Here is a 9,749-nt window from a genome sequence, read left to right as displayed (position 1 = left end):
ACGAATATCATGAGTGTGAGGAAGCTAATCAAAAACTGATACAGGACGGGGGCTGGGAAGGTGGATTAGTGGTATAGTTCTTGCCTTGCATGCATGAGGACCTGGGTTTGATTCCTCAGCACCACATAAGCAAAAAGAAAAAAAGGCGGAAGTGGTGCTTTGGCTCAAGGAGTACAGGGCTAGCCTTGAGCTGAAGAGTTGAGGGACAGCGCCCAGGCCCAGAGTTCAGGCCCCAGGAACAGACCCCCCCCCAAAAAAAAATAACTCATACAGAAATTACGTGAGCAGCTTGAAAACTCTCAAAGAGAAAGGCAGGAATGGCGTGATCAGGCTGAGAACACTCAAAAAGAACTACAGGAATTGCATGAACGTGAGGAAGCTAAGCAAAGAGTAATACAGGAATTGAGAGAGCAGGATGAGAACACACAAAGATCACGAAAGGCTTTCATGGAATCCATTAACAAAGAGCTGAAGGAAGTCAGGGACACCACAAAGGGAATGCTGAATGGAACCCAACAGAAGGAATGAGAGTCTAAGGAAACCATAACCAATCAACTAAGTGATTTGAGAATAAACACTGAACACCAAATTAAGGAAGTAAACAAGTTCATAAAAGATATAAAACAAAGCTTCAACAAAGAATATGAAGCCATCAAAGCTGACCAATTAGAAGGAAAAGTAATTTAAAAAAAGTACAAAGTAGAAAGTCTTGACTGCAGGTTAAACCAAACAGAAGATCGAATCTCAGGGATTGAAGACAGCAGAGATATTATAGAGCCTGGAATGATGTATGCCATGCCCTAAAGACAAACAACAATTAACCAAGAACACTGTACCCAGCTAAACTCTCCTTCATAACTGAAGGCCAAATAAAAAACTTCCATAGCAAACAAAAATTGAAAAAATATATCTCCACAAAACCAGCCCTACAAATATAATTAAAGATGTCTTACACATAGAAAACCAACAAGACCACAATAAAGGCCAAGAAACCACTCCCGAACTGAGAATTCAAGAACCATAGGAAGAACCCAGTAGCTGCAGTCCCCACGAAGGTGGATAAAACGGCAGGAACTCCCAAATACCTCTGAGTCCTATCTCTCAACATTAATGGACCTAACTCTCCAATTAAGCGACATGGACTGACTAGTTGGATTCAAAAGCAAGATCCTTCTATCTTCTGCCTTCAGGAGTAACTCCTTGCCCATAAAAACAAACACATTTTCAATGTTAAAGGCTGGAACAAAATCTACCAAGCAAAGGACCCCATAAACAGGCAGGAATTGCAATCCTAACATCAGATAAAATAGACTTCAAATTAAAATTCATGAGAATGGATAAAGAAAGACGCTACATACTAATTAAGGGATCTCTCCTTTAGGAGTATATTACAATTCTAAATATCTATTCACCAAACAACAGAGCACCCAAATTTATCCAAGAAACACTACATTCCCTCAAGTCCTACATAGATCCAAAGACACTACATTTTGGGGATTTTAACACAATACTTTCCCCACTAGATCAATGAACTCGGCAAAAATTCAACAGAGAAACTGCAGATCAAAACAATAGCAAAGATCAACTAGATTTAACAGACATTTACCAAATATTTCGCCCATCAGCATCAGAATACATATTTTTCTCAGCAGCACATGGAAAATTTTCTAAAATAGACCACATTTTAGGCCACAAAGCAAACTTGTCCAAATTCAGAAACATTGAAGTTATACCTTGCATTCTATCAGACCACAAGGGAGTAAAATTAGTACTCAACACAAAAAGCCACCAAAGAAAGTTCTGTAACACATGGAGGCTGAACAACACACTGCTAAATCACGAGTGGGTCATGGAATAGATTAGAAAGGAAACTCAAGTGTTCATGCTATTCAACAAAAATGAGCACACAAATTACCAGTTCCTCTGGGACACAGCAAAGGCAGTACTGAGGGTCACGTTTTTCGCTCTGAGTTCCTATATCAACAAATTGGAGAGATCTGAAACCAACAATTGAAAATGAGACATTTGAACCTCCTTGAAAAAGAGCAACAAGATAAACCCCAATCCAGTAGATAGAAAAAAAATAATTAAAATTAAATGAGAATTAGATGAATTAGAATCTAAAAAAACTATAGAAAGAATCAACAAAACAAAGAGTTGGTTCTTTGAAAAAATTAACAAAATTGACAGACCCTTAGCAAATCTTATCAGAAAAAGAAGAGTACACACTGAAATAAATAAACTCAGAATTGGGAATGGATACATCACCAGAGAAACAACCAAGATTCAGAATATTATAAGGGAATAATTCTCAAAACTTTATGCTAATAAGTTTGAGAACTTGGCTAAAATGGACCGTTTCCTAGAAAATATTGACAGTCCAAAACTAAATCAAGGTGAATTAAACCATCTTAACAGGCCCAGATCAAGCATTGAAATAAAAAGAGCAATAAAAGACCTCCCATCTTAGATAAGTCCAGGACTAGATGGTTTTACAGTGGAATTCTACAAGGCCTTCAAAACAGAGCTCACACCAATACTCCTCCAACTCTTCAATGAAATTGAAAGAGAAGGTTCATTACCGAACACATTCTATGAAGGCATCATAACCCTCATCCCAAAACTGAGCAGGAACTCAGCAAAGAAAGAGAACTATAGACCCATTTCTTTGATGAACATTGATGGAAAGCTTCTCAACAAAATTTGGCCAATCGACTTCAACATTTCACCCAAAAAAATCATAGACCATGATCAAACAGGATTTATTTCAGGGATGCAAAGCTGGTGCAACATATGCAAATCAATTAATATAATTCATCACATCAACAAGAGCAAGGATAAGAATCACGTGGTTATCTCAATAGATGCAGAAAAAGCATTTGACAAGATCCAACACCCCTTTATGATGAATGTTCTGGAAAAATTGGGAATCCATGGAACATTCCTCAATACAATGGAGGCTGTATGTGGCAAACGTACAGCCAACATCTATTTCATGGTGAAAAGCAAAAACCATTTCCTCTTAACTCAGGAACAAGACAAGAATGCCACTCTCTCCAGTTCTCTTCAATCTAGTATTAGAATGCCTAGCTACAGCAATAAGACAAGATGCAGACATAAAGGGGATCCAAATAGGGAATGAAGAAGTAAAACTCTCCCACTTTGCAGATGACATGATCTTGTATTTATAGAATATAATAGACTCCAGTCCCAAATTACTCAAGCTGATTCAAAACTTTGGCAAAGTAACAGGGTATAAAATTATCACTCAAACATCAATTGCTTTTCTGTTTGCCAACAGTGAGAAAAGTGTGGGTGAAATTAGGAAAGCAACTCCATTCGTAATATCCCCACAAAAAATAAAATACCTAGGAATTAACTTAACCAAAGAAGTGAAGGACCTCTATGATGAAAACTTGAAAAACCTGAAAGATGAAATCAAAACAGAACTTAAAAAGTGGCAAAAACTCCCATCCTCCTGGATTGGAAAGGTCAACATTGTGAAAATGGCAATATTTCCCAATGCTATCTACAAATTCAATGTGATACCTATCAATATTCCAAACTCATTCTTTTAAGAATTAGAATAGGCAATTCAAAAATTCATATGGAACAATAAAAGACCCCGAATATAAAAATTGATCCTCAACACAAAGAACAGTGCTGGAGGAATATCAATACCAAATTTCAAATTCTACTACAAAGCCATAGTAATTAAACCAGCTTGGTACTGGCACAAGAACAGGCCTCAGGCCAATGGAATAATATTGAAACCCCAGAAATGAACTGACAATCCTATAGCCATTTAATCTTTGAGAACAGAGCTAAAAAAAAATAGAATGGAAAGAAGGCAGCCTCTGAAAGAAGACAGCCTTTGAGTGCTGGGAAAACTGGTTAACTACTTGTAGAATAATGTTAGCTCCTTATATACCACGCTGCACCAGAATAAACTCCACATGGATCAAAGACCTCAGAGTTAAAACAGATACTCTGAAAACATTACCGAATGGAATAGGAACAACCCTAGGACTCCCTGGGACAGTCCAAAATTTTCTTAATAGAGACCCAGAAACACAACAAATCAAAGAAAGGTGGGACAAATGGGATTGCATGAAATTGCAGAGCTTCTGCTTGGCAAAGGACATAGTTAGCATGATCAGTAGAAAGCCCACGGATTGGGAGAAGATCTTCACTGGCCATACGATTGACAAAGGTCTCATATAAAAAATATACCTGAAACTCAAAAAAACATCAAATCCTCTAAGAAACAACTGCCCAATTAATAAGTGGGCTAAAGACTTATAGAGAAACTTCTCTGAGGAGGAAAGAACGATGGCCAATAGATACATGAAGAAATTCTCTACGTCCCTAGCCATAAAAGAAATGCAAATCAAAACAAACATTGAGGTACCACTTCACACCCGTTAGAATGGCTATAATCAAGAACTCTAAGAACAACAGATGCTGGAGGGAATCTGGCAAGAAGAAAACCCTACTGCCTTTTTGGTGGGAGTGTAAACTTGTTCAACCACTTTGGAAATTAGCATAGCGGTTCCTCAAAAAATTCAACATAGAGCTCCCCTATGGCAAAGCAATATCACTTTTGGGCATTTTACCCAAATGTTCACAAACAGGACTGTACTAAAGCTACCAGCACAACTATGTTTATTGCAGCATTATTTACCAAAGCTATGTTATGGGACCAACCCAGATGCCACTCAGTAGATGAATGTATCAAGAAAATGTGGTATATATACCCAATAGAATTCTATGCCTCCATCAGAAATAATGACATTGCCCATTTGATAGGAAACAGAGAGTTGGAAAAAATTATATTAAGTGAAGTAATTCAGGCCCCAAAAAGATAGGTCCCATGATTTCCTTTATTTGTAATTACCAGTATATGTCTGAGACAAGCAGAAACATACAGATAAGTTGATGTTAGGTGAAATAATAATATTCAAATGCTTTTTATTTCACGCAATTGTTTCTGACATATTTATAAGTTGATTTCTTGGTTGCTTTGAATGTGCCTCTCCCAAGATATAACCCCTGCTTTCACTGTTTTTGATGTTGGTATAATTTGTGGAGGGGAAGGGAAAAAACAAATTGTTTAAATAAGGATACACGTGGACCTATTGCTACAATGAGCTGTACAAGTCGTTATGTCGAAAAACAAACTTTACAACTCTGGCCCTGTGGGGGGGGCGGGAGAATCGTGGGGGCGGGGGCAGATTGGAAGGGAGAGGAAGGGGAAACAAAGAAGGAGGTAATAATGCTTGATAAGAACTTTTCTTGTTATCTTGCCCAGGTAATTGTAATTCCTCTGTATGGTATTTTGATAATAAAAAAGAAAAGGAAAATCAATTCCACTTTATATATTAAAAAAATGTTGTGTGCTCTATTTGGTAGCACACTCACTAAAACATACCAGTACAGAGAAGATTAACATGGTCCCTGTGTAAGAATGAAATGCAAATTTATGAAGACTTCCACATTTTTACAAGAACAGCTGCTGGATGGGATGTGGCCAGAAGGGAACGCTATCTCATTCTTGGTGGGAGTGTACACTTGTTCAACCACTTGGAAAGCAGTACGGAGATTCCTCAAAAGATTCCACCTAGAGTTCCCCTATGACCCAGCAATCACACTTTTGGGCATTCACCCAAATGATCACAAAGAAGAGCATACTAAAACTACCAGTACACTATGTTTATTGCAACATTTTTTACCTTAGCTAGGTTAGGGAACCAACCCTTATGCCCCTCAGTAGATAAATGGATCAAGAAAACGTTGTGTGTGTGTTTGTGTGTGTGTGTGTGTGTGTGTGTGTGTGTGTGTGTGTGTGTATGGGATTCTATTGTCCATCAGAAAGAATATTACCCAATTTGTTAGAAAATGGAAAGACTTGGTAAAAATTATATTAATGGAAGTAAACCAAGCCCAAAGAAACATAGGTCCCATGATATCCCTAATTTGCAATAACTAATATATGTCTGGGATAAGCAGAAAAGGTCAAAAGCTATGTGCATATGACTAGATAAGGTGATCTTAAAGCTAAATGAACCCCAAGATTGGGACAAAAGCTGTTTTTTTTTCTTTCTTGCTGTTGTTTCTAATGTATTTATAATGTACAATGTGATTTTTTTTTTGTTTTTTTATATGGTCCTCCTCCACAGTATAACCCCTGTTTTCGCTGTATTTGTTGTTGGTCTGTCTGCATCTTATATATACAATTCTCTAATTTGGGGAGGGAAAGTGGAAAAACAAAATGCTTAAATGGAGCTACAGGTTGACCCATTGTAACAATGAGATTCACAAGACACTATATTGAAAAACGAACTTTACAATTTAGGTGGGGATGGGGGTGGGGTGTTGGTGGGGTGAGGAATGTACTTGTGGAGGTGGAAGGGAAGGGATGGTGGGGGAAAAACAAAGTGGGAGGCAACAATGCTTGATAGGAAATAGACTCATTACCTTGCTCATGTAACTGTAACACTTCTGTATAGTATTTTTACGATAAAAGAAAACATTTAGAAATGCTCTGGGATGGAAGAGTTTATTTCCATTATTTTACCCATATAATGTCATTAACAAAGAAATTAATGCAAAAAATGACCTGAAGATATTTTGAATAAGTGTGTGTGTGTGTGTGTGTGTGTGTGTGTGTGTGTGTGTGTGTGTGTGCAGGCCTGCATGTGGGCATGCTCAGAATTTGAACTCAGTACTTTAAGGTCTTGCTAGGCCTTTCCTCTCTAGATTAGTGAGCTACTATATGAGCTACATCTCCATTCCTGGACCTTTGCTAGTTCAATTAAATTTTTGAAGAGTAATCTTATGAATTATTGTTGCACTGCTTAGCTTCCAACACTTATGCACAGATCTCAAGCTCCTGAGTAGATATGCCGAGTAGACAGGATTACAGGTGTGACCAACCAGGACAAGGCTTTAAGAATAATTTTAAAAGTAGAAGAAACTTTACTTCACGGGAGTCTGTTTTTATCATTTCCTACTTTTAAAGCAATTTGGAGTGATTATATGTGAATTTATTTCACTTTGGGATATTTAAAAGACAGTAAGTGATGGTATTTAAAAGTTTTAGTACTTTGTAAAAAGGATACAGGAACTGTGGGACAGAATAAATTTGGCACTCTTTGGACCTCTATTTATAATCTCAGCTCTGTGCATGATAACCAAATGTCACCAACACAGTCTGTGTTGAAGACAAAATGTGACACAAAATAATTACCATGGGCAATAATTGTTATGCTATTATTTATTGGACAATATGAATATTGAATTGAGACTTTGAAATACTTAACATAAATTTCTATAAATGAATTTTGAGTTTAGCCAGCAGTTTTTTTTAATACTAAACAGAATTTGATATGTATTACAGAAATCATTCCATGAAGTGAGCAACTAGGAGTAATGTTATCTGTTGGCTATGCTTTCCTTCCAAAGAAGCCAGGTGAAAAACTTCTCATGCTGTAAATTAAAACTGGTTATCTTATGTCTTGATACTATAAAAATATCAGGGACAGAATAATGAAGGAATGTTGTAGACTAAGGGAAAGTCCATATGAATATGTGCAAAATTGATAAAATTTAAAAGTAAATGAGCAGTATATTGTGTTTTACATCATTTAAGTTAAATTGCAAAAATAGGGAAGACCCAGAAGAATTAATTCTCTTTTTCATATCCTATCATAGGTCCTTAGCATGATGAACACTTTCCTCATTCCTGTAGAGGCATCATCAGATAAGAGGAACTCTAGTTTTTTTGTTGTTTCCTTCAATTTATTCTTCGGTTTGAAATTTGAAGTACATGTGACTGAAAGAAACCAAGGAAAATAAGACCCTCAGGCTTTAGGAAGAGCAATCTCTGTAAAATAAATAACATACATATAGCCTTAAAAAGGTCCAACCAAATTGAGTTATATAGTCTCAAGCGTAAACAGAAAATGATTTAAGAAATATCATGTTATTGAAAGTTGAAAAATGTTAGGAGTTGCTCAATTTTTTCCTTTCTACTACCTACAATTAATTATGGATTTTGTATATAGAGATTAAAGATGAGATTAACAAGGAACTTGATTAAAAATCGACAAAAGTTCTGAATAGACATGTTTTCCAAAATGCCCTGAAAATCACCAGTGGGTTTACAAAGTTGTGTTTAATACTACTTCTGTGCTGGTTTAATGCTTTGTGAACAGAAGTCATTAGAGAAATGCAATTCAAAATTACAATGATAATACTTGGTAACTATTATAACTCATAAAAAATCAATGGAACTTGGTGTGGTGGCAAAAGCTGGTAATTCTAAGAATTTGGGAGGTTGGAGTAAAAGTATTTGAGTCTAAGGCCAGTCAGCAGTACTGCACATAGTAAAAACTTGCCCTTTCAAAAAACTCAAAAGGTAATACTGTTGGTGAGAGTGTGGAGAAAAGGAAATTTTCTACACTCTTGGTCACAATACAGGGTAGCATTCTCTTTGTAGAAAGTAGTATGCAATTTTCTAAAGAAATGCGAAGTTGAAATATCATCTGACCCACCAATCATGATTATTTCTCTCTGGGTAACTCATAAATACATCTGTAGTTCATTGTTAGTCACATTTTCACAACAGGCAAGATATCAATTGAAGTTAAGTGTTCAACTACAGACTAATAAAGCAACTGTGGTGCCTACACAAATATAGTTTTCTGTTTCATCCTTAAAATAGCAAGAGACTTCTCCCATTAGCCACAACTTACAATGACCTGAAAGATGTATTCTAAATGAAGAAAAATGTTGTCTTCTGATCTGTGTAAAACCACAGACATACACACACACACACACACACACACACACACACACACACACACACACACACACAATTTAAAAAACAGAAATTTTTCAAAAAAGTAAAGCAAAGTGGAATTGCTGGGGCATTTAGGTCACAATAGAGATGATAGTAGATGTACAGGATGACCAAGTATAGAGTTGTACAACATGAGGATACAGGGGACAACATTGGCCTTACATAGGAATGAAGCTAAGTAAGTAGGAGTTGTTCTTCCTTGTAGGGGTTGCTCTTTTAGTTGTTCTTCCTTCAGTAATGGATGAGATGAACGTAATTCTTTAAATATACCTGCTTGTTTGCAGAAACATTAACAAACAACATAGCAAGAATGTTGTATGCTCAACATAGAACAAAATATCAAATTAAAATTCATGAGATTATCCTTGATATTTACTAATTATTACAAATAAGGACCTACGTTTCTATAAGTCTTGCTTACTTCACTTAATGTGATTTTTTCCCACGAACTTCCATTTCCTTACAAAGGAGGTGGTATCATTCTTTCTGATGGAAGCATAGTATTCCATGTGTATGTATGTGTGTATGCGTGTGTGTGTAATATTTTCTTGATCCATTCATCTACTGAGGGGCATCTGGGTTGATTCCATATCTTAGCTATGGTAAATAATACTGTGATAAACATAATTGTGCTTGTAGCTTTAGTGTGGCCTTGTTTGTGGTCACTTGGGTAAATGCCCAGAAGTTGGACTACTCGGTAATAGGTGAGCATTATTGTGTACACTATGGATAAGCTTACTAGATGAGCAGAATAGCTCAATTGGTATGTACATAATACCATATAAGGTGATTACAAGTGCAATGAACTTCAAAATATATTCTTTGTTGTTGTTATTCTTAATGTACTACATGATTTCTTTTTAACTTTTTGTGTTATTCTGACTTT

The 9,749-nt window shown here is 36.3% G+C and overlaps 1 non-coding gene across 1 annotated transcript; it reads left to right on the top strand.

The window, feature by feature from the left end:
- The first annotated feature begins 5,396 nt into the window (after window positions 1–5,396).
- Window positions 5,397–5,502, top strand: LOC122127517. Its single transcript, XR_006151189.1, has one exon. It is a non-coding gene; the product is annotated as a U6 spliceosomal RNA (small nuclear RNA).
- The last annotated feature ends 4,247 nt before the right edge of the window (window positions 5,503–9,749 follow it).

This window comes from Dipodomys spectabilis, unplaced genomic scaffold, assembly GCF_019054845.1.
Source record: "Dipodomys spectabilis isolate Male_0828 unplaced genomic scaffold, ASM1905484v1 ptg000301l, whole genome shotgun sequence".
Classification (NCBI taxonomy): domain Eukaryota; kingdom Metazoa; phylum Chordata; class Mammalia; order Rodentia; family Heteromyidae; genus Dipodomys; species Dipodomys spectabilis.
The sequence above is the reverse complement of the archived record's forward strand: the minus strand, read 5'-3'. Positions and strand labels throughout refer to the sequence as shown.